Source organism: Notamacropus eugenii, chromosome 7, assembly GCF_028372415.1.
Source record: "Notamacropus eugenii isolate mMacEug1 chromosome 7, mMacEug1.pri_v2, whole genome shotgun sequence".
NCBI classification, from domain to species: domain Eukaryota; kingdom Metazoa; phylum Chordata; class Mammalia; order Diprotodontia; family Macropodidae; genus Notamacropus; species Notamacropus eugenii.
This window is the reverse complement of record NC_092878.1, coordinates 103,739,248-103,764,139: the sequence shown is the minus strand read 5'-3', so window position 1 is coordinate 103,764,139 and position 24,892 is coordinate 103,739,248. Positions and strand designations below refer to the sequence as shown.

At 39.3% G+C, this 24,892-nt stretch overlaps 1 long non-coding RNA gene across 1 annotated transcript in view; it reads left to right on the top strand.

Annotated features, from left to right (window-relative positions):
* Window positions 1–23,913, top strand: part of LOC140513225 (uncharacterized) — a 49,155-nt gene extending 25,242 nt beyond the window's left edge. Inside the window, exons 2-3 of the long non-coding RNA XR_011970117.1 lie at window positions 16,762–16,862; window positions 17,902–23,913. This is a non-coding gene — a long non-coding RNA (uncharacterized lncRNA). The remainder of the gene's footprint in view (window positions 1–16,761; window positions 16,863–17,901) is intronic.
* Window positions 23,914–24,892: the final 979 nt, after the last annotated feature.

The following is a 24,892-nucleotide window of genomic DNA, read 5'->3' as shown; positions in this document are numbered from 1 at the left end:
GGGAGACTGGGAGAATAGTAGTTTGATGGTGAGATTTTTATATGGAGGTTTCAGTATTTTTTCAATTTTTGTTTCATACTTGTTACAAAAAATTTGAGAGGCATCCTGATATAGTAGATAGAAAGCATAGCGTTGGAGTCAAGAAGCCCTGGGGTCAAGTTCTGCTTTTGACACTGACTATATTACTTATCCAGCACAAATAATTTAATCTCCCAGTGCCCCAGCTAACTCTGTAAGACTATAAGTTTCCGAACAATTGTGGATGGGCATTGGTAGAAGGAGGTTGGTTCTTCACTAGGAATTCATTATACCAATGAAATAACAGGTCTAGATCCCACTGCCTTCTTCTACCCACCCCTAACAAATTCTAAGTATTAGCCCAACTCTATGCATTTGGTTTGGCTATCTGCAGCAGCCTCTGAAGGGCAACAGGAGTTGGGGGGGGGGGGGGAATAACCTTGTCTGTTACAACCGAGAGTATCATAGATAATGTTTACATATCAATTTTCAAAGTTCTTTCACATATTATTTCATTTTATCCTTATAACAGTTCTGTAGGTGGTAATGCCAGTCTTTCAAATAAAGAGACATTTCATTGATGGGTTTTAAAGTATCCCAGGCTCAGATGTAAAAGGCCCACGTAGAGGGCCTCTACATTGATAAGAAAAACAGTATCCTGAATGGTTATACCAATATAAATAGAAACAACACCAAAAGTTAACAAAATTCAAGCCAAACGCAAAAGATGGTGCTAATATCGTACTGTTCAAGCTAAAGCACGCATCTTTCAATTCAACAAGCACTTATTAAGCACCTCCTGTGTTCTAGTCAATCCATCAGTATTTCTGAATATTTTATTTTTATTTCCAGCTATAGGTAAACATAATTTTTAACATGTGCTTTTTTTTAACTTTTATTTTATTTTAAACTTAAATATAAAATAAGAAAAGAGAAAGAAAAACGTTGCCATGTACGCAGCAGACCATGAGGGGATTCAATATAAAACAATAAATTTCCATTTCAGGAAAACCTATATAATAAATACTATACATTGTTTTCAAAGCTGCCCAGCTGTGCTTTGCTTCGTTGTAGGTTTTCTTTTGTTTTCTGCTGTGTACTTTTCACTTTACTTTTTCCCTCCCTGCCCAAAGAAGGCTACAATTAAACATATATATGTATGTATGTATATACATACATACATATATATGTATGTATATATGTACATATATTAATACATACATATATAGATTCTATAAGCATACACAAATATACATATATACACACATACACATGCAATATAAGACTGGATTATACTTATTTTCACTTATCTGAAGGTGGATAGCATCTTCCTTCATAAGTTCAAATCTTTCCCTTTTTTTCTGAATCAACCAGCTCATCATTTCCTGCACCACAGCATTTCCTCCAATCCAGTCACATACTGGGAGATTGTCTGTTAAAGCTTTTTCTCTCAACTTTCCACATTCCTTCTATTTTTGCCTTCATAAGTTTTATTTATATAAGATAATTCACTTCAACAATACTCTTACCTTATAATATAGTTTAAGGTGTGATACTACTGAACCTGCTTCCTTTACATCTTTTTACCTTTGGTTTCTTTCAAGTTCCTGACCTCTTGTTGTTCCAAATGAACTTTGTTATTGTTTTTTCTAACTCAGTAAGATAAATTTTTAGTAATTTAATTGGGATGGAATTACATAAATAGATTAGTTAGGTAAAATTGTCATTTAAAAAATTATATTGACTTTACCTACTTATGAACAATAAATATTAATTTAATTATTTAGATCTGACTATTTCTATAAAAAGTGTTTCATTTTTATGTTTTAGTTCCTGTGACTGGCACATGGTGCAGTTTCCCAATTTTTTTCTTTTGATCAAATCTATTTTAGCTTTAACTTTGTCTGAGATCATGATTACTACTCCTGCTTTTTCTTTTACATGATATATTTCTACTCCTGACTTTTATTTTACATTTATGTGTATCTCTCATTTTTATAGCACTTTCTGAAAACAACATCCTGTTGAATTCAAGTTTTTAACCTGCTCTGAGTTTCTATTTTATGGGTAAATTCATCCCATTCATATTCTATGCTATAATTACTTGTATATTTTTCTCCTTCCTGTTCTTCCTCACCCTATTCCTATCCCTCCTCACTCCTCTGCTTTATTTGTATCCACTACCTTACCCTCCTACCCACCTTAACCTACCCACCCCTCTAAGAGTCCCTCATCCTTTCTGCCCACCTTATCCCACTTGCCCTCTTATTTCTTTCTGGATTTAGAAGTCTTTTATATCTTTCTGGATATGTACGTTGTTCCCTCTTTAACTCTTTTCCAATCAGAGTAAAGTTTCAAAACTACCTGGCCTCCCCCCAATTTGCTTCTTCTGTATCAATTTTTCTTTCTTTGCCTCATTTGCATGAGATAATTGCTCCTTTTTATCCCTCCCTACACAGTTTTTTAAGAATCAATCCATCATTCTCAACTTAACCTAAGTCTTTCTTTCAAACTATTCAATAAAAATGACAGCTGAAAAAGAACTGATACTATTTTCATATACGAGAAGTAAACGATTTGACCTTATCGAGTCCCTTATAATTGGTCCTTAATGTTTATCTTATATTTTTCCTGGTTGTTATATGTTGAATTTTCCTCTAAGTTCTGCTGTTTTTGTCACAAATACCTGAAAGTCTTTCAGTTTGTTTCATCCATTTTTTTTCATTCAGGATTATATTTAACTTTGCTGACTATGTTACTATTGGTTGTAACCTCAGTTCTTCTGCCCTATGAAAAATAGTATTCCAAGTTGTACGGTCCTTCAATGTACTAGCTAACATTTGCTTTTTAAATTTTGAATACCAGATTCTCTACCTCTCTCCCCTCCTCCTTCCCAAGACAGTAAGCAATCTAATAAATTATGTGCAGTTATAAAAAAACTTTCCTGGCAGAGCCAAGATAGTGGACTAAAATCAGAGACCTGCTTGAGCTCTTCCCCCAGACCCCTGCAAATACCTGTAAAAAATAACTCTAAACAAACCCATAAAGAGCTGCAGAACCCATAAAGTGATGGAATGAGGCAAATCTCTAGCCCAGGACAGCCTGGAAGGTTGACAGGAAGCATCTGTCACACTGGGCTGGGAATGGACTGCAGTAAGACATGGACAACGGCAGCATAGACAGGACCAGGATAGGCCTCAGGGGACTGAATTGCTGGCAGCTGTGGCAGTTTCCAGACTTCTCAACCCACAAATGCCAAAGACAGGTCAGTGGGAAAACTCTGTGGGACCTGAGTTGGGGAGGGACATGATCCTGCTGGGGTTCAACACCAACCCCAGGGTGGAGGAGGAGGCAGCACTGGCAGTGGCAGCTTCCATAACTCTGAGCCCACAGATGGTGAGGGATTGAGCAGCTGATACAAAATACCTGAAGCCCAGGACAGTACATCCACCCCCACTGGAAGCAGAGTCCTACCTTGACAAAGAGTTAGAAAGTCAAGTATTTAGTTGGAAAGATGAGCAAACAGAGGAAAAAAGTCAGACTATAGAATCTTACTTTGGTGCAAAAGAAGATCAAAACATAAAACCAGAAGACAACAAAGTCAAAGCTCCTACATCCAAAGTCTCCAAGAAAAATATGACTTGGTCTCAGATCATAGAAGTGCTCAAAAAGGATTTTGAAAATCAAGTAAGAGAAGTAGAGGAAAAACTGGGATGAGAAATGAAAGTGACATAAGAAAATCATGAAAAACAAGTCAATAGCTTGCTAAAGGAGACCCCAAAAAATACTGAAGAAAATAACACTTTAGAAAATAGACTAACCAAAATGGCAAAAGAGATTCAAAAAGCCAAAAAGGAGAAGAATGCAGGATTGGCTAAATGGAAAGGGAGGTCCAAAAGCTCACTGAAGAAAATAATTCCTTCAAAATTAGGATGGAGCAAATGGAAGCTAATGACTTTATGAGAAATCAAGAAATTGTAAAACAAAACCAGAAGAATGAAAAAATAGAAGATAATGTAAAATATTTCATTGAAAGCCACTGACCTGAAAAATAGATCCAGGAGAGAGAATTTTAAAATTATTGGACTACCCTAAAGCCATGATCCACAAAAAAGAGCTTGGACATCATCTTTCAAGAAATTATAAAGAAAAACTTCTCTGATATTCTAGAACCAGAAGGTAAAATAGAAATTGAAAGAATCCACTGATCACCTCTGGAAAGAGATCTCAAAAAGAAAATTCCTAGGAATATTGTAGCCAAATTCCAGGGTTTCCAGGTCAAGGAGAAAATATTGCAAGCAGCCGTAAAGAAACAATTCAAGTATTGTGGAAGTACAATCAGGATAACACAAAATCTAGCAGCTTCTACATTAAGGAATCAGAGAGTTGGGATATGATATTCCAGATGTCAAAGGAGCTAAGATTAAAATCGAGAATCACCTACCCAACAAAACTAATTATCATACTCCATGGGGAAAATGGTCATTCAATGAAATAGAGGACTTTCAAGCACTCTTGTTGAAAAGACCAGAGCTGAATAGAAAATTTGATTTTCAGATACAAGAATCAAGAGAAGCATGAAAAGATAAACAGGAAAAAGAAATCATATGGGACTTATTAAAGTTGAATTGTTTACATTCCTAGAAGGAAAGATGATATTTGTAACTCATGAGAACCTTCTCAATATTAGGGAAGATGGAGGAAAGATAGATAGATAGATAGATAGATAGATAGATAGATAGATAGATAGATAGAAAGAAAGAAAGGAAGGAAGGAAGGAAGAAAGAAAATAGATAGATAGATAGATAGATAGATAGATAGATAGATAGATAGATAGATAGATAGATAGAGGGCACAGTGAGTTGAATATGAAAGGATGATATCCAAAAAATATAATTAAGGGATGAGAGATGAATATCTTGGGAGAAGGAGAAAGAGAGAGATAGAATGGGATAAATTATCTCACATAAAAGAGGCAAGAAAAAGGTTTCACAATAGAGGTGAAGAGCATGGAGGTGAGAGGGAATGAGTGAACCTTACTTACACTGGATTTGGCTTAAGGAAACTTAAGGCTTAAAACATATACACTCAGTTGGGTATCTTACTCTACAGAAAAGTAGGGGGAAAGGGGATAAGAGTGGGGCAATGATAGAAGGGAGGGCAGATTGGGGAAGGGGATAGTCAGAAGCAAGCACTTTTGAAAAGGGATAGGGTCAAAGTTGAAAATAAAATTAGTGGGTAGTGGGATAGGATGGAGGGAGATAAAGTTAGTCTTTCACAGCATGAGTATTGTGGAAGCGTTTGCATAACTACACATGTATAAACAATATTGAATTGCTTGCCTTCTCAATGAGGGTGGGTGGGGAGGGAAGAAGGGAAAGAATTTGGAACTCAAAGTTTTAAAAAGAAATGTTAAAAATTATTTTATACATGCAACTGGGAAAAAAGATATATAGGCCATGGGGTATAGAAATCTATCTTGCCCTTCTAAGAAAGTAAGGGAAAAGGGAATAATGGGGGGGAGGGAATAAAAGGGAGGGTAGACTGGAGAAGGGGTAATCAGAATGCATGCCATATTGGGGTGGGGTGAAAGGGAGAGATTTGGAGAAAACTTGGAACTCAAAATCTTGTGTAAATGAATGTTTAAAAATAAATCAATTAATTTAAGAAAAAATGACAAACAGGCAGACTTCAGAAAAACCTGGAAAGACTTACATGAACTGATGCTAAGTGAAATGAGCAGAGCCAGGAGAACATTATATGTAGTAACAACCACAGTGTGTGAGGACTGTTTTTGATAGACAGCCTGTTGAGGTTTGGGGTGTTTGGGACCCCAAAATACCGATGTACTGAGCCCTGTTCGAATGAATTTGACCCAAGCCTTCTTTCAGACAAAATAAAACAAAATTTATTAAAGATTCATCATATTGGGTTGACTCTTAGGGAGCTTAAGCATTTATAACTCTTGTATTAACAAGTAGGCCAGATACAATCTGAGCTAGATTGATTCTGAGCTAGATTGAATCTGAGCACCTTCATGGAGACAAGAAGGATCTTATATACAGAAAGACTATGGGAGAGTTCTTGGGGTGGTCTAGTAATCTGGGAGTTCCAGGGATGGTCTTGATGGGAATGGTCAGTAGCCTGGGGTGTCTAGAGGTCTTGAGGGGAATGACCAGTACCCTGTGATGAACAAAGATCAAATCTAGGGAGGATTTTGACGGGAGTGGCCGGTAGCCTAGAGGATGGGAATTTGATAGGATCAAGGGTGGGAAGTATAACAGAGATTTGGGAATAGGGATACTGAAAAGCTTTTGGGACTCAAGAGAATGCCAGATCAAGTGGGAAGATTCAAGGAGAGTTCAAGGAGGTTTCCAGAGTCTGTACCCCATCAAACATTTCACAGCAATGCAAGGACATAAAACATTTCCAAAGGACTCATGATGCAAAATACCATCCACATCCAGAGAAAACTATGGAGTTGGAACGCAGAATGTAGCAGACTAATTTCTCCTTTGTTATGTTTTGTTTTTCTCATGGTTTCTCCCATTTGTTTTAATTCTTCTATGCAGCATGACTAATATGAAAATGTGTTTAATAGGAATGCTTGTATAGAACCTATATAAGATTGCATGCCATCTTAGAGAGGGAGAAGTAGAAAATTCGGAAGTTGTGGAAGTGATTGTTGAAAATTGAAAACAAATAAATTAATAAATTGGAGTGGGGAGAGAAAAACATTCCCATATGAGTGGTGTTACAAAAGAAAACCCCAAGAATAATAAAATTTAAAAAATATGCTTCAATCTACATTCAGACTTTACCAGTTCTTTCTTTGGAGGGGGATATAGTTTTTCATCATGAGTCTTTTGGAATTGTTTTGGATCATTGTATCACTGAGAATAGCTAAATCATTCACAGCTGATCATGGTACAATATTGCTGTTACTAGGTACAGTGTTCTTCTGGATTCTGCTCACTTCATTTTGCATCAGTACATGTAAATCTTCCCAGGTTTTTCTGAAAGTATCCTGCTTATTTCTTTATATAGCACAATAGTATTCTATCATAATCATATACCATAACTTGTTCAGTCATTCCCCAGTTCACAGGTATCCCTTGAAACCATCAACATTTTCAAAGTGCCTGTCATGTGCCAGGAACTCAGCTTAAGAGCTGAGGATACAATGGAAGGCAAAAGACAATTCCTGCCCTCAAGGAGCTCCCAATCTAGGAGAGACAATATGCAAACAAATAGATACAAACAAGTTATATAAAAGATTAATGCTCATGAAAGGTTTTGAATGTCAAACAGAAAATCTTGTATTTGATCCTGGAGGTGATAGGGAGCCCCTGGAGTTTACTGAGTATGAGGTCACTTGGTAGCTGAATGAAAGAAGGATTGAAGTGCAGAGAGGCTGGAAGCCAAAATAAAGGGATTTAAAATAAAATAGGCAAAAATAACAAAAACATCTTTTTTTCTGTTAACAATAAGAAAGCTTTAAAAGTAGAAAGTGACAATTACCATCAGTTTCAATCATTTCCAGAGAGTGGTTTTGTGTACCGTTTTTAGAGAATGTACTTGATAGACGGTCCTGAGCTGTGAATCTTTTGTGTCCAAAACAAAGATTATCAAGTGACAGCTAGATCTGGAATCTGGGGATCTAAGTTTGAATCCTGGCTCTGTTACTTCCTGTCTGTGTGACCTTGGTTAAGTTCACTTCTTTGGACCTCAGTTTCCTCTTTCCTTCCTTCTTTGTTCTTCATCTTCCTGATTCCATCACCAGAATTTTTTAGATCACAATACTGACACAAATTAATGAATCTTTTTAAAATAAAATCACATTAATTTGAATTGCAATTGTCACTACCATCCTAACAAAAGGTCCAACTCAAGCCTCATTTGGTCATTGTTTGGGCCCTGATAGCTCAGAGTTAGTGTAAATAGCAATTGTTTCTGTTTTTGCCAGAAATGGAGAGGATCATCCCCTCCCAGGTTGATTTTTAATTTTATTGGGTAAAAGAGTCCATTCTTTGCCTCATTTTTTTTTTTTTTTTGGTATCTAGCATTAATCACTGAATAGGTGTTGCAGTCAGACAAACTGGGACCTGGGAAAGAACTTAGATTAGAAAGGCCAAGGTCACCCACTGCATCCGGGGTCATCTCTAACAGTTCTGATCTGTATCTTGCCACTGTACCCAGATGTCTCTGAAGGACAGAGGGAGGCTGGTGACTTTGGACAGCACTGCCTCACTTAAATCCAATTCTCTTGCAAGTTAAGACGTCATCCTCCTGATGTCATGGTCCTCTCTGAGAAAGAAGGAGAAACAACCTCAGTAGCATGTATCTACCTATTCATCATCTATTGATCACTGGGGGACTATCTTGGTGTGGCCTAAGGTAGCCTTCTATTGATTGTTTTCTCATTCTGCTATTTTCTTTCTGAATAGGAAATTGCCCTCACCTGGCTAAACCTGAGCCTTACTTTTGATACTCTGTGACTACATGATTGACTGTCAGATATGACTCATGCCTAGAATCAAACAGAGCTTATATATATGTGAGTTACAGTATATTTATAGTATATTTCAGACCAGCCTGTGCCCTTGAGGGGACAGGTCTTGGCACTGTTATAACTATGTCCCTCCTTTTCCTTTTACAGCATATTTCTATAATCAGGGCAAGTGACCACTAGAAGTTCTATAAGTACTGAAGCATGATAGATTCTCCTCTAGCCCCTTACCTTTATCTCACAGATTTTATAAAACATTCTTATACCAGGTACAGGGTTTAAGCATAGGAGGAAACAGCAATTGAAATTCTCTGAAGTTTTGGATTGGAGAACCAAATTTAAGAGTTTTACTAAGTTGTATTGTCTTGTTACTAGCAGATTTTGTCAGAGTTACGTAGGAACCTCTAAAAGTGACTTGGAATTGGAGAAGCAGAGTGCCCCTCCATGGCTGTCCTGAGAATGAAGTCTATCCCAGAATGTACAAGAGAAGGTATCCAGGCACTAGATAGCTATATGAGAACTCAAGATGTGATGATTAAATGGACGTTAGGAGTGGGTTACTATGATATAAGGAGACTTGATGTTAGGTATTAGTGATGATCATTACTGTATTGCTTTGGCCTGTTATTTCGTGGTGTATGTGTTTATGTTCAGGTTTTCTTGGTTACTTTGGTGACATGTAAATCTCCCTTCTCAGAAATGGACCATGTAAGCCTTCTAAGTAGTTTGTTCTCTTACCTGACTTACGTGAATCTGATTATGAATCTATGAAAACCCTCATAGATTTGGCTTATGAGTAAATGATTCATGGGGAGAGTGGGTTACCCACTCCCCCAAAAATCAAAAGAGGGAAAATTGAGGGAATTGAGGGGATTAAGATAGAAAGTGGTAGTGGGAACTGAGTGAACCACACTCAGTTCTGGAGCTAGCTCAATTTCCTTTTTATTCAATTATGGATCTAGTCCAATTTCTTCCCTGTGAGAAAACTTTGTTCAGTTGTGGGAATTGGGGGAAAACCTTATTGCATTATTTGAACGTAGCCTTGCATGACTGGGAAACTAAGCACCTCTCCCTGCTGTTTAGACACCTTAACCAACGACCTAAGTTATGCTGACCAGAAACTCAGTCAGACCCAAAGATTGATACAAAGAATTTCCTCAAAGTTGTACGTCTCAGACAACCCATATGTCCTATCTAAAAAAATAGCCCCATACTGATCAATCAGTTATTATTTCCATATTCCTTTTATTATTTACAGACACTTGAAGTGAGTGGGAAACCTCTTTTTCTGAATTCAGGGAACTTGCACTTGTTCACTCTCCTCCTTGCAACTTGGAAAGCCCCTAAGCTTTCATCCAATTAGATATCAGATTATGGTATTGTTTCCTTTTAATTAATTGTCCTTATTTGATTAATTATTTTAATGTATAAAAGTCTGTCTCCCCCTGTATTTGGGGTCCAGGTCTAAGCTTAGGAGATCTGGTCCCACTTTGTTGGGCAATTGTCATTCATTGCCTAATAAATCGATTTGGTCAGATGGTCAAATCTTCATTTCCTCAGTCATTTCATCTTTGACCCATCACACATGTGCATGTACATATAAAGTCTGGGCAAATCTTCTTGTGGAGGATTTTCAAAAAATTAGAGACAAGAACGAAGCAGGATAAGTAGCCATGTGAGGGGTTGTGATTTGTATCCAAGCATGGATCTGCCTAGGGAGCTCCTCATCAGGAACTGGGTGGTACCTCCTGTACAACTTAGTTTTAGAGAGGTGCCTAGACCACTGAGAGGTTCAGTGCCAAGGGTCATGTGGTCTATATGTATATGTGTTACAGACAAGACTTGAACCCATTTCTTCTGGCTTCAAGGCTATATTTTCTGATGTATTAAATAAAAACCTTATGTAACTGAATGTAATCACACTTACAGATAATGAGTTGAGACACTAATGGGTTAAATGAAGTGCCTAATTAAACCCAGATCTGTTGCCTCTCACCTTTGTGCCCTCTGTGTACTAAATGACTTACATCCCTAACCCCACATGAAGTACAGAGAGCTTCTCTGCCTGGTTTGTCGAGAGCAAAATCCACAGATCTGAGGACAGGGAGAAAGATGATAATTTGTGTCCATCTGGTTATCTCTTTCTTTCCTCCAGCACCCTTACATTTGACAGGTGATATTTAACAGTGTAAAGAGCCTTCATTTCTCAGGCTCTGCCCCTGCTTATGTCCCAACTGCTGTTTCCAATTATAAAATTCTTCCTCCTCTAACAGGTATTCTGTTCTACTTGCTTGGGAGGGAATGTGGTCAAGTAATTAGATAAGATGAGGCAAGAAGAGACTGGTTCCGTGTAGGTGGTGTCATTGCACAACTCCTCATGTGACCCAACGTAACTCTTTACCCTCTCTCTGTCTCAGCCGCTTGGTCATACTTTGTCCAGCTCTTAAGCAATCCATGTAAAAGAGCTTGAGATACATGAAGGAAAGAAGTTATTATAATAATACCATCACCTTACATCTGAGCTTGAATTCAGCAATGTGGTTGATTTCAATTTAGGTAGATCCCAGATTTCATTAATAATAATAAAAATGACTGTAGTTCTTTAAAGTTGCAAAGAGATTTACATATATAATATTTGATTTGATCCTCACAGCATGAGTTAGGTACTATTGTTCTACCTATTTTATAAGGGCAGCTAACTGGGTCAGGAGTCAGGAATACCTGAGTGCAAATCTGGTCTCAATATGTACTAATTGTGTGACCCTGAGCAAGTCATTTAACCTCTGTTTGCCTTAATGCACCGGAGCAGGAAATGGAAACCCCTTCAGTTTCTTTGCCAAGAAGGCTCTGTGGATGGTATAGTCCACTGGGGTCACAAAGAGTCAGACACAATTGAACAACAACAAATTATGTCTATTTTAAAGATGAGAAAACTGAAGCACTGGCTAAGTGACTTGCCCAGGGTCACGCAGTCAGTATGTATCTGAGGCAAGATTTTAATCCAGATCTTCTTGATTCCAAATCCTTTAAGATGTCTATCTGCTATGTGCATTGGAGTCCTTCTTCGGGTCTTTTTAGTATTTGAAAGATAATGATGCAGCACTCAGTCTGTCATCCTTCACTCTCAAGTCCTGACTAGCTTTCCTCCTTTTCTAGTCGTGGATGTCTTTGATGAAGCCTTTTAGACTACTACTTGGGTACAAATCATCAATTGTGACTCTTAACAGATTTTAGAAAAATGATCATTTTTCATTTCTTCTTGCTTAGATTATTGCAGTTGGCCTTCCCACCTCAAGCCTTTCTGCTCTAGCCCATCCTATACACTACCCCCAAAGTCATTTTCTTTAAACACAGATCTGACCATGTGACTCTAACTCCAGTTGCCTCCAGAAGAAAACATAAACTCCTCTATTCAGCTTTAACACCCTACAAAACCTGGCTCCAACCTCTTTCCAACCTCATTGGACAATACTTCCCCTCCCATACTCCATGATTCAGTCAAACTGGCCTTCTCTGTGTTCTTTTCACACGACACCCCATCTCCTTTTTCCATGACTTTCCATAGCCTGACATGGACTTGCTCCTTGCCTCCTCCTCAAAGAGTATCTCTCGGAGCTTCAGCATTGTCATCTTTATCAAGTCTTTGTGATCTCCCTTCCCAAACTGCTAGTGCCCTTCCTCCCAGACCCCATTGTATTTAACTATTTTGTATTTATTTGTATTTATTCACTTTGTACTTGACCTATATCTATCTATAATATATATAATACATATGTGTATACACACACATACATAAATACTTGTTGCCCTCCCTTTTAGAATATAAGGTCCTTGAAGATAGGAGTATTTTTGTATTCATAACCCTAGTGCCTAGCACGGTGCCTAGCATATCCATGGTCTTAATGAATGCCTATAATTCATTGAAGAAAGTACTTTTCGGACAGCCCGTATGTGTCATTTGGTTTTTTTACCCCCTCAGTTTTTTGTTTTTTTTTTATCGTGATCTGTGATTTCACTGTGAGTTCATTTCCCAGTGAGGAAATTCCACCCTATCAAGGCAGATCAACTTATGGTGTACAACTTTAACCTTGGAGACTTGTCTGGGCCCCTTAGAAGTGAAGTGACTCGCTCAGAATGTATCTGAATTTGACACAGCTGCTGGAAAGAACCATTTTGTTCTTCGATGTTAGAGGTGGAATAAAATAATTACTGCTTCATTATTCACTTTGACTGGGAAGAATTTTTACTTTCAGGATAAAAATCCAAAAGTGAAACAAAGCTTGTGGCTACCATACTAAACTTGTGAAACTACATGAGGGAGTAAAAAAAGAAAGGAAAAAAATTGTCTTTTTCCTTTTCTGAGGAGTTTCCATTATCTACTGTAGATTGCATTAGAAATGGAAAAGAATCCCATGTGAGATATGTCACCATGGAAATGTGTAGAGAATATAAGATGAACCCAAAGCACTGTACAGTTCATCATAGTCTTTCTATCCTTCCATCCATCCTGTGTCACCTAACAAACTTCTTCTGTACCCTCATCATGTGTCCCCCTTATTCTCTGAGTTCATCTTCTCTACTCTGGTTTCATATACCTCTGTTCCTAGCTTTGATGCTTTGATTTTCCACTTTAATGAATGAAGCAGGAGGGCAGAATGAGTAGGAAAGCATGGACAGCATGTGCCAGGCAAGTTAAATCTCCATCTTCCCTCAGACACTGATGAAGATAACTCAAGATGCAGAAAATTCAGGAGACAGGACAACGACTTATTCTTCTCAATGAAGAGTGGAGGTCAACTGCTCCATGAGTGGTCAGGACAAATGTTAATGGGTGGGGTGTAGGGGATGAAATAAGGCTTCGAGAGATATGGTGTTTCCAGAGTCTAAGGGTTCTGGAATTAGTAGTATTCCATTCTCCCCTCCCACTCCTAACACTCTCCCTACTTCCATCTTGAGTTCTGCAACTATTATTGAAGAGATCAATTACTGTGGAGAAATTGTTACCAACCAACACCAATCTCTGAGCCCCTGTTACCAATGGTCAAGTAAACCCCAAGAATCCCAGGAATAATAGTATCCATCAGATCACTGGTCTTGCTTCTGCACTCACATTCCCCATAACCATCATCTCAGGAAATCAATCCTTGTGAAAATTCAATCTAGCAACTGTTTTTGCAGATGCTGACACCCTTGTTTCCCTCAGCAGCCAGGGTTAGTAAAGACCCAGGAAAGAAAACTATCACCACCAAATTCCTTAGTACTGTCAAATAGTTCAACATCAGAGACATGTATCGCTTTAGCAGTAGAAAGGATACCAAGGAAGATGCTTTTACATCTGTTTTGCCAATCTACCTTAAGGATCATTGGACCTTTCCATCTGACTTGCAGCTAAAATCTTATATACGTACTGTCTAAGAGCCAGGGCTATCTTAGCTTTCTTTTTGAATTCCCAGTGCTTTGCATAAATAAACATTTAATAAATGCTTTTTCACTCACTTATTCATTATTTAGCCACCAACTTAAAAGTCATTTTTTCCTTGATTTTTGGCCATTCCCAGTTTTTGAAACTTCTAGCTTAAGTAAATAAGACTATCCAGTTTTTCACCTCTTCCTCTGAGTCTTCTGAGGGTCCCTAGAGAAAGCCATGATATTGAGCTGGTTTCACTCAAAAGAAATTAATTGTTAACACCTCAGCTGTGGTTTTCCTACTGTTCTTTTATCATAGACTCATAGGATCACAAAGCTTTCTCAGGAACCATCTAATCCAACTCTGATTTTAAAGATGAAGAAACTGAGAAGTTATGTGACTTCCCTAAGTCACACAAGTAAGTGGGAATAATCAGAAGTGGGCGTCGAGACCAGGTCATTTGACTCTAGAGTGCCAATGCCCTTTGTACAGTACTGTACTCTTGTTTATCTATCTTATCCCTTCCCCCACCCCACCCCCATGTGTCCCAAACATCTTCCTTCCTTCTCAAGCTAATTATGCCACCACTCTCCAGTCATATAGCAGTTGATGTATAGGGAAGGAGGTATCCACCCTCCTTGCTAAAGTAAATCTCTTTACCCATTTCTTCTAGCCTTCTCCAGCAGATTGCTCCAGAAAGCATCCCTTCTTTCCCCTGGTCCAGACATGTCCTTCTCTCCATTGGGTTTTACAAAATGTAGTTAAATCTCTTCAATCTTAAAAAAAGTTATTTCTTATTCCTCTAGTACATCCATCATACAGTACATACCCCACTTGTCTCTTCCATTTCACAGTTACACTTTAAGAAAACACTGAAGATTCTTACTGCCTGCACTATTGCACCATTCTCCTATCAAGTTTTTGGCTTTTACCCTGTCCTACCCTCTGCCAAGCCATCCCTCACACTGCTTTAAGTTTAGTTTCCTAATGCATATATTTGTTTACGTCCCTTCTTTGGTCAGCCTCCGGCAATGGCTTCCTATTGCATAATAAGTAAAATTTAGACTCCTAGACCTGGTATTCAAGGTCCTTCTCAATCTGTTATCAGCCTCTCTTTCTAGTCTTTGCTCACACTATTCCTTTCTGTATAGTATCCAGCCAAGCTGGACTAGTCACCATCTTCTATGGACATATTTTTCTTCCCCCATACTTTAGCTCATGTTCCTTCTATTCCTGGAATTCTCCCCTCCTCCCACCTCTGCCTTTGGGCCCTTGGGATTCTTAGCCATCCTTGAAAGTGTGAAATAAATTCTACTTCCTCCAGAAAGCCTTCTCTGATTCCTGCCTCCTTCAAATTGGCTATGATTTTCAGATACCACTTTGACTGACTCTCTCTTATGTAGTTACCATGTAATATTTTTACTATACTATGTACAATATGATGCTATGTATGATAAAAATATTATTATACAAACAAGGACTGGTTTCACTGATAAAGTGATGTTATGATCATTCCCATATTACTTATCATGTAATATTTTATGATAATACATAGTATAATATTAAACATAGCACAATTACATGATAAAATTATATATTACATAATTATGTATATTATGTAATATGTGTGTATGTATATATATATTTATATATAATAAAAATACTACCTGATAAGTACATTATACTATGAAAGAACCAATATGGTATAATGGATTGAGAGCTGGCCTCAGAGTGAGGAAGACCATATTTCAAGTCCCAGCTCTGACACCTCCTGACTGTGTGGCCCTGGGTGAGTCACTTAACCTCTTAGTGGCCCAGGCAACTCTCTAAGACTGTAACTACAGAGCACACTTGATGTGCATTGGTAGAGGGAATTCCTTTCTGAAAGTTCCCTGCGCCAATGAAATCTTTCAAAAAGAATAAAAACAAAGTTCAGAACTGAAACCATTGAAAAGAGAGAAAAAACCCCAAAATTGAATGTTACAGCACATATTCCCAGGTTGTAAATCCCACAAAGGCAGATAATGTGTTTCGTCTGAACCTTGCGTCTCCTCTACTTCTTGGTACCACTGAACTGTAAATAGTAAGTGCTTAATAAATCCTTTTTGAATTTGTTCAGTTGTATCCTAAACTTAAAGAGCAGACTCCTCTATTGGATAAATTACATAAATGTAGGGAACAAGGAAGGTTGGTTTCATCACTGGAGCAATGCTGTGGCCATTCTCAGAGACTTCCATTGTTACCGTTCCATTAGTAGTACCTAATGACAGAATATAATCATTTAACCAATGATAGTGTAAAGGTGCCAACCAAATGATAAAGACTGTGGAAATAAAGGCTGCAAAGGAAAATTCCACTATCTAATCTTTCTATCAGTTTTTAAGTCAATTAACTTCTTCAGCCCTTTCTTTTGCAAGACCAGATCGTATCCTATCTCCAAATGCTCCAGTGGACATAAATGCTACGTGGGCAAGAATGGTTATATAAATTCTGTATTTTTTAAAGAATAGTCTCTTTGTACCTTTGTATCATCTACCTTAGCCTGGAATGAGGAGTGTTTATTTGTTTAGTTCATAATAGCTCATCACAGAGGTAGGACCCGCTGGCATAGAATCAGCCACATTTTTAAGCTCCATGTTTGGCACTCTCTAGCTTGATAGATCTGGACACGAAACTTTTGTTTAAACAGCAGACTTGATACTCATCATCTACATGACCTCTGGCCTCCAATTCCTCAGTGAAATGGAGGCTTGGACAAGATGAGCTCTAAAATCCATCTCCAGCTCTTATAACCTATTATTCAAAGCTTTTCTTTCTTTCTTTCCAGGTCTGGTTGAGCACAAAGAACATTGTCCCTGGGGACATTGACCTCAGCTCCCTTGTCTTCTATCCTGAAGGATTAGGCTCTGTGCCCTTGAATGACTTCAGGTAATAAAAAAGTTCTTACTGGCACATTCCTCAAGGACAATGTCTCAGCATTCCCTATTGAATTCATGAAATTTGTTTCATGAAAGGGGACAGATGACAGATGGTCACCATCTGTATTGGGTTTACAATATGCTCATTGCTTAACACGTAGATTCTGTGGCTACTCTCCTTGTCACATTCTTATAACCATTTCAGACAGTGGGTAGAGGGTCCTATCAGTGCATTCTCTACCCATCTCTTCCACCTCTTCCTTAAATTGACCAGGGTCTATCCCTTGGAATTCATTCACCCTGACAAGGATGTTACATAAGTATGAAACGAACTGGACTCAGGAAAACCTGAGTTCAAATCTAGCCTCTGATATTTACTAGCTGTGTAATCCCATATAAGTCACTTGTCCTCTCTATGGCTCAGTTTTCTCATCTATAATATGGGATAATAATAGAACTTCAGTAGATAGAACCCTGAGCTTGGAGTCAGGAAGACCTGAATTCAAATCTGGCCCCAGATACCTACTAACTGTATGACCCTAGACAAATCACTTGACCTCTGTTTGCTTTAATCCACTGGAGAAGGAAGTGACAGACCACTCTGGTACCTTTGCTAAGAAAATCCTATGAACAGCATGGTCCATGAAGTCACGAAGAGTCAGACGCAGCTGAACATTGAATAACAACCACCATCACCTGAAGTTGCTGTGAGGATCAAATGAGTTCGCATATGTAAAGCACTTTAAAAACCTTAAGTAATATATAAGTACCAACCATTACTACTAATTAAATGGGTGATGTCCAGTATTTGAAAGTTCTGGCTGAATGTCACACTTTAAAGAGAACTGTAACACTCAGCTGTAATGTCTCCTTAAACTCGTTGTGGTTATCTTTTTAGAGAGAACCTATGACGGGCAGAACATTCATTGGGAAATAATCACTGTATCCAAACAATATGTATATATAAAAAGTTATAGTAAAAACATGAATACAAGAGGAAATTCCTTTCTGATTGCTGGTGGAGTGATGAAGTTATTCTTTCTTTGTAGAGTTGGAGAAGATGAGAGATGGAACAGAATGGGCCCCGCATATGTCACCAAGGAGCCTGGAGTGGAAGCTTGGCTTTGCCATACTGTTCTATTCAGTTCATTAAGCATCCATTAAGCACCTACTAAGTACTACGTAAGAGTTGTGAATATAAAAAGAGGCAAAAGGCAGTCTCTGCCTTCAAAGAGCTTACAGACTGATGGGGAGACAACAGGAAAGCAAATCTGGGCAAAGCAAGCTCTATGCAGGATAAATAAGAAATAACTAATAGAGGGAAGACACTGGAATTCAGAATTAATTATACCAACTTCTCCTCTTTACTTCTTCATGTGGTCTATAGATGATCGCCTCCTTCTAGGGGCAGCTAGGTGGTGCAGTGGATAGAGCACCAGTGCAGGAGTCAGGAGGACCAGAGTTCAAATCTCACCTCAGACACTTGACACTCACTAGCTGTGTGACCTTGGGCAAGTCACTTAACCCCAATTGCCTCATCCTGGGTCATCTCCAGTCCTCCTGATGAATATCTGGTCACTGGATTCAGATGGCTCTGGAGGAGAAGTGAGGCTGGTGAACTGCATAGCCCTCCCTCACTCAAAATAAAGTCAAGTGCAAGTCATGTCATCATTTCTCTGATGGCATGGTCTTCTTTGGCAACGAAGGATGAACACACACAAGATGATCTTCTTCTATTAGTGTGTTCCTGCCAGTGGAGACAGAAGTAGCTGGGTATGATAGGGCAAAGCACGAATGTTACAATGATAAACTGAGGGTCCTCTAAGGGATCCTTAATGTCTAAGCAAGTTGAATAAACTCATCTGTGGCTAAGAAAGGAGGGAGCCAAGTACAGAGGAAAGCGCACTACCTTTGGTGTTAGAGGCCTTTGCTTTCCTCTTTATTAACAGAATCCGCTTGGATTGGTTGCTTCATGAAAACAGCAGCAGTAGCAGTAATAACTAGCTTTCACAGAGCACTTTGCAAGTTTTATCTGATTTTATTCTCACAAGGATCTTAAGTGACAGTTACTGTTATTACATCCATTTTACAAATGAGGAAACCGAGACTAAGAAAGGCTAAATGACTTCCCCAGAATCCCGTAGCAAGTGAATGTCTGAGGCTGGATTGGAACTCAAGTCTTCCCGACTCCATTTCCACCTCATCACCTCGTTGCCAAATCTTCGAGGACTTGTTTCTTCACTTCTGAAGTAACAGGTGGACTAGATCGCCTCAAGATTCCCTTCCGGCTCGAAAATCTCTGACTCGCTAAGTAGTTTAAAGGCATTTTGACACCAGAGTGGCCTATGAAAGGCCAGGGATTATTTACAGCATAGGAATTGGGAGAATTAGAAGGAGAAATTCTAATCAAAGTCAGTGTATAAGAAAAAGGTTTATATTAATTCTTTAATGGCACCCATTATGAGCTAGGAGAAAGGTCTCTTGAGTTGATTTATCTTTAATTATTCTAAAAATAGCCTCTTTAGGTATTTTTGAAATGTGGCCATCAGGAATTAATGAGTGAATGTGGAAATGGTGAATATAGACTACCTTTTTTATAAATATATGTGTGTATATACATATATATATTCATCATCTCCAGATTCATCTTCTTCACTCTGAAATCTGTATCACAGTCACAGCACATGCCTTGTAGTTTGGCCCACACAACCCTTGCATCTTTTGTCACCTGGCCCACAGTATCCATGGCCACACCATAAAGGAGAGAGGAAAGAGCTCTTGAGAGAAATCTAAAAAGCAGAAATGGAAAGTGACAACCAATGTTGCAGCCAGCATCTTTTATCTTGTCTCCAAATGACAGACCAGTCGAAAGACTCTCCGTAGCTTGCTGCTAACAGCAGTAAGTGCCTGAGCATTTCCCACATTTCACCTTCCTTCCTCAAATTATTGCCCTACAGTTCCACCTGCCAAATCTAACCCCCTGGCCTTCCAAGTCCCTCACCCTCAGTCCATCGGGCTGCTTATCACCTCATGCCTGCACTATTGCAATAGCCTGCTGGTGGGGCTGCCTGCCTCAAGTCTCTCCTCACTCCTGCCTATCATCCACTCTGCTATCAAAAACATCTTTCTAAACCAAAAGTCTGACCAGCACACCCCTTCATTAAACTCCTATGACTCCAGGATCAAATATGAAATCCTCTGTGTGATGTTTAAAGTCTTTCATAACCTTTTAAATCTTCTTAACTAATAAATCACTTTCTGATGCAATGACATGGATGTTCTGGATCACTCTTCTACCTCCCAACATTTCAGACATTTTCACTGGCTGTACCTCATGCCTGGAAGATGTTCTCTTCTCACCTCTGCCTCCTGACTTTCCTGGGTTTTGCAAAGTCTCAGTTAAAATGCTACCTTCTGCAAGAAGCCTTCCCTTGCCCCCTACTTAATATGGATCTCTTCCCTCTAAGATAATCTCCAATTTACAATGTCTGTATCTTGTATCTAAATAGTTGTTTCTAGGTAGTCTCCCCCATTTGAATGTGAGCTCCTTGAGAACAAAGACTAGTTTTGCCCTTTTGAGTATCACCAGAATTCATCATAATGCCTAGCACATAGTAGTTCTTTAATAAATGCTTGTCCAATTGACTTGAAGATCAACCACCTTTAGCCTTCCATAGTATCTTATGGTGGGTATGACTCATAGTGTAGTATGACAAGAAGAATTCTTGTCTTTTAGGAAAGACATGGATTTTAATGGTGCCTCAAAACTTGCTTGCTGTGTGATCATGCGTTTCCTCATCTATAAATGGGGGTAATGTTATCTGATTCAGTATCTACTAGATTGATCATGAGAATCAAATGAGATCATGGAACTACACATTTATAACTGGAAGGAACCTTCTAAGTCTAATCCATCTTCCTCATTTTATGGGTCAGGAGAGGAAAGTTTAGGGAGCTTCAGTGGTATGGTCATGGTTCTACAGATAATGCTATATAAACTTCAAAGCTCTGGATCAATATCAGTAATTATTTATTTAGTGCTAGAGGGTCAGCTTTGGTCCAGTGACATTGGACAATGTCCTGAATGTCTTTTTTTCAGTCATTATGAAATATTTGTGTCTCTTTATCTGACCTTATTTAGGAGGTAGGTAGGGAGCTTTATCTGACCTTGTTTATGGGAGTGTATTGATAAACCCAGAGGGCATGCCATGGGTCACTGGCTGTACATCCTGAACTTTTTGGACTTTGTTAGTATGGCCAATAAATCTTATATTTCATATTAGTCTAGCCTATGAATTGTTCCTAAAGGTTGACTATATATTTAGTGTTTTCCTGCAAGTTGTGCCTTGACATCAAGCCAAAGTCAACAAGCACTTGTTAAGTGCCCACTGTGGGTCAGGCTCTGAGGTTTGCAGCACAAAGAAAGATCAAAAAATCTCTGCCTTTATGGAATTTACAGTCTGACAGGGGAGATCACATGTAAACAAACAGGTAGAAATGAGATCTACACAGGGTAATACAGTTGTTGGCTTGATGACCCTATAGATGACACCACTGATGAACCAAGAGGTAAACAATAGTACTTCACTGATAGTCTCACTGCAATTAATGGGACCTAAATGTCACTCAGATAAATCTATGGTCTTATTGTTCTAGGTGATCTTAGAAGTCTTTTAGCACAATGCCTTCAGTTTCCAGATGAGGAAACTAAGACCCACCCAAAAGTTAAATGACTTGCATGAGGTCACATAGCTAATAAATAGCAGAGGTAGATTCTGAACCCCAGACCTCCCTTTTATAAGGAAAAGATTGTTTTAGTGGCACTGTTGATACAACCTCCAAGACCTGTAGGAATAAAAAACAAAAGATATTTTTCAGAGATGTAATCAGATCAGTCTTGGTAGCATGTGCTTCTGAGAGGGGATTCCAGTATGCAGGTCAGGAGAGATGAGAAATGTGAAGTGATTACACTTCACAGAATTAGAAGACACCATACTTCTTTAAGAGAAGCATAGAATAAGCTAAAGGACCTGCCAAATGGATTTGAGGTCAATGCGGTTACCTCATTTGTTCACATATGACCCTGTTGGCCAATCTCCTGGACAAGGCTTTCAAGCCAGTTGGAGGATACAGCTACAGGGTAACCAGCTTCACATTGGGGAAGGGAGCTTCATCCTCCCATGGACAGTTAATGACATGTAAGAGCAACAACTAGGGGTCCTTTTTAAGGGAAAGAAAGAAAAGAAAAGCAGGGGATGAGAACCTCTGCCTAGTGTTCTGACACCATGGGAATTTGTCAGGCCTATTCCAAGGATGTAGGCTCATTCTCACATTATTCAACACACCAGGCAACTGGTATTTTTAAGTGCCTACCATATGCCTAAGAGCTAAGTGCTGGAGCTACACAACACAAGGAATTCACAATCTAACAGGGGAGACAACATGCAAATAGGTATGTAGAGTCAGGTTATATACAGAATAAATTGAAGATAATCCACAGAAGGAAAACACCAGCATTAAGATAGAATCAGGAAAGGCTTCTTGTGGAAGGTGGGACTAAATCTGATGCTTAAAAGAAACCAGAGAAGCTAGGAGGTGAAGACAAGAAGGGAGAGAGTTCCCAGCATGGGGGACAATCAGTGACAATTCCTGGAGAGGAGAAAATGGGGTCTCTTGTTTGTGGAACAGCCAGGAACTTGTGTTACTGGACTTCAGAGTAAGTGGGGGCAAGTGAGGTATAAGGATTTGAATGGTAGAAAGACATCAAGTTATAGAGGGTTTTAAAAGGCAAATTCTTAAAATTTCTTCTCGCAGGTAACAGGGAACGACTGGAGTTTAAGATGGGGTGTGACATGGTCAAACTTGTGCTTTAGGAAAGCAGCTGAGTGGAGAATGGCTTGAAGTGGGGAGAGACTTGGGGCAGAGAGATGAATCAGCAGGCTATTGCAGTGGTTCAGGCATGAGGTGTCAGAACCTCACAGACACCCAAACAAAAAGGGAAAATCATGCTGCAGTGTATACTTGTCTGTCTCATCTAGATCATGAACAAGAGGACATTCTCTGCAAGGCTGTTCCTCCTATTCAGTTGTTCTTGGGCAATTCATGGCCCAACAGCAGGATCCTGTTTAAGTGACAAAAAACCCAGAAATTTAGAGCTATTTCTTGGAGAGGAGGGGCTGGGTATTGTGATAATAGGCATACATGGTTAAATGTCTTACATTGTCTCTTGTCTCACAAGAAAACTCAGTACGGTATCCACAGAAGGCACTATTTCTGAGAGGTTTAAATTATCAAATAAAAATGCATTTGCTTCTCTTGGAAAATAATTTTTTTTTAATGCAACCCACACAGAAGCAGGAACAGAATCATAAATTGTCACAGCACTTTCTTTTGTTAAATAGCATTTTATTTTTTCCCCAATTACATGTCAAGACAATTTTTAGCATTCATTTTTACAAGAGTTTGAATTCCAAATTTTTCTTCCTCCCTCCTCTACCCTCTTCCAAAAGTGGTAGGCAATTTGATATAGGTTATACATGTGCTATCATGCGCAGCATATTTCCACATTAGGCACAGTTGTGAAAAAAAAATAGATCAAAAGGGAAAAAAACACAAAAAAGAATAAAATAAGTGAAAAAATTATGCTTTGATCTGAATTCAGACTCCATCAATTCTTTATCTGGATGTGGATAACATTTTCCTTCTTGAATCTTTTGTACATGTCTTGGATCATTGTGTTGTTGAGAAGAGCTGAGTCATTCGTAGCTGACTATCACACAGTGTTGCTGATATTGAGTACAATGTTTTCCTGGTTCTGCTCATTTCACTTTACATCAGTTCATACAAGTCTTTCTGGGTTTTTCTAAAATCTGCTTGTTCTTCATTTCTTACTGCATAGTAGTATTACATTACATTCATATGCCACAGCTTGTTCAACCATTCCACAATTGATGGGCATCCCCTCAATTTTCAATATTCTGCCACCCCAAAAAGGGCTGCTATAAATATTTTTACACATGTGGGTACTTTTTTAAAAGATCTCTTTGGCATAAAGACCTAGTAGTGGTATTACTAGATCAAAGGGTGTGCACAGTTTGGTTGCTCCTTAGGCATAGTTCCAAATGGCTCTCCAGAATGGTTGGATCACTTCACAACCCTACCAACAGTGCACTAGTGTCCTAATTTTTCCATATCCTCTCCAACATTTATCATTTTCCTTTTTTGTCGTATTAGCCAAGGTGTGAGGGTGGTACCTCAGAGCTGTTTTAATTTGCTCTTCTCTGATCAAAAGTGATTTAGAGGGGGCGGAGCCAAGATGGTGGAGTAGAAACACACAAATACGCTAGCTCCGAACCCACAGCCCATGAAATATCTGTAGTAAAGAGCCGCCAATAAATTCGGGAGCAGGAGAAGCCACATAATAGTGGAGCAGATAAGATTTCTGTTCCAGAGGGACCTGCAAACCTCTTGCAAAAGGTCCGTCGCACTGCGGACGTGGAGCCCAGCCCAGCCCTGCCCTGGCCCCAGCACTGAGAGGAACAGATCCGAGCAGACTTCAGGGACGGGATCTCCAGCGGCCGCGCGGGTCCCTCCACCCACAGGTGACAGGGGTCGGTGAGAAGGTGTCTTTGGTGGGTCGAGAGGGGAGTGGGGTGCCCCCATACTCAGGACCCCTCGGGAGGCAACAGCGGAGGCGGGAGCAGACCGGGACTCCCCAAGCAGGCAGGAGCCCGGATCCATTGTTGAAGGTCTCTGCATAAACCCCCTGAGGGAACTGAGCCCGTGAGGTGGCCCTGCCCCGACCTGAGCACCTGAACATAATCTCACACTGAACAGCAGCCCTGCCCCCGCCCAAAGCACTGAGGCTGAGAAGCAGCATTTGAGTCTCAGACCCCAAGCGCTGGCTGGGAGGATCTGGAGGCGAGGTGGGTGTGAGAAGAATATTCAGAGCTCAAGTCACTGGCTGGGAAAATGCCCAGAAAAGGGAAAACAACCAAGACTATAGAGGGTTACTTTCTTGGTGAGCAGGTTTCTCCTCCC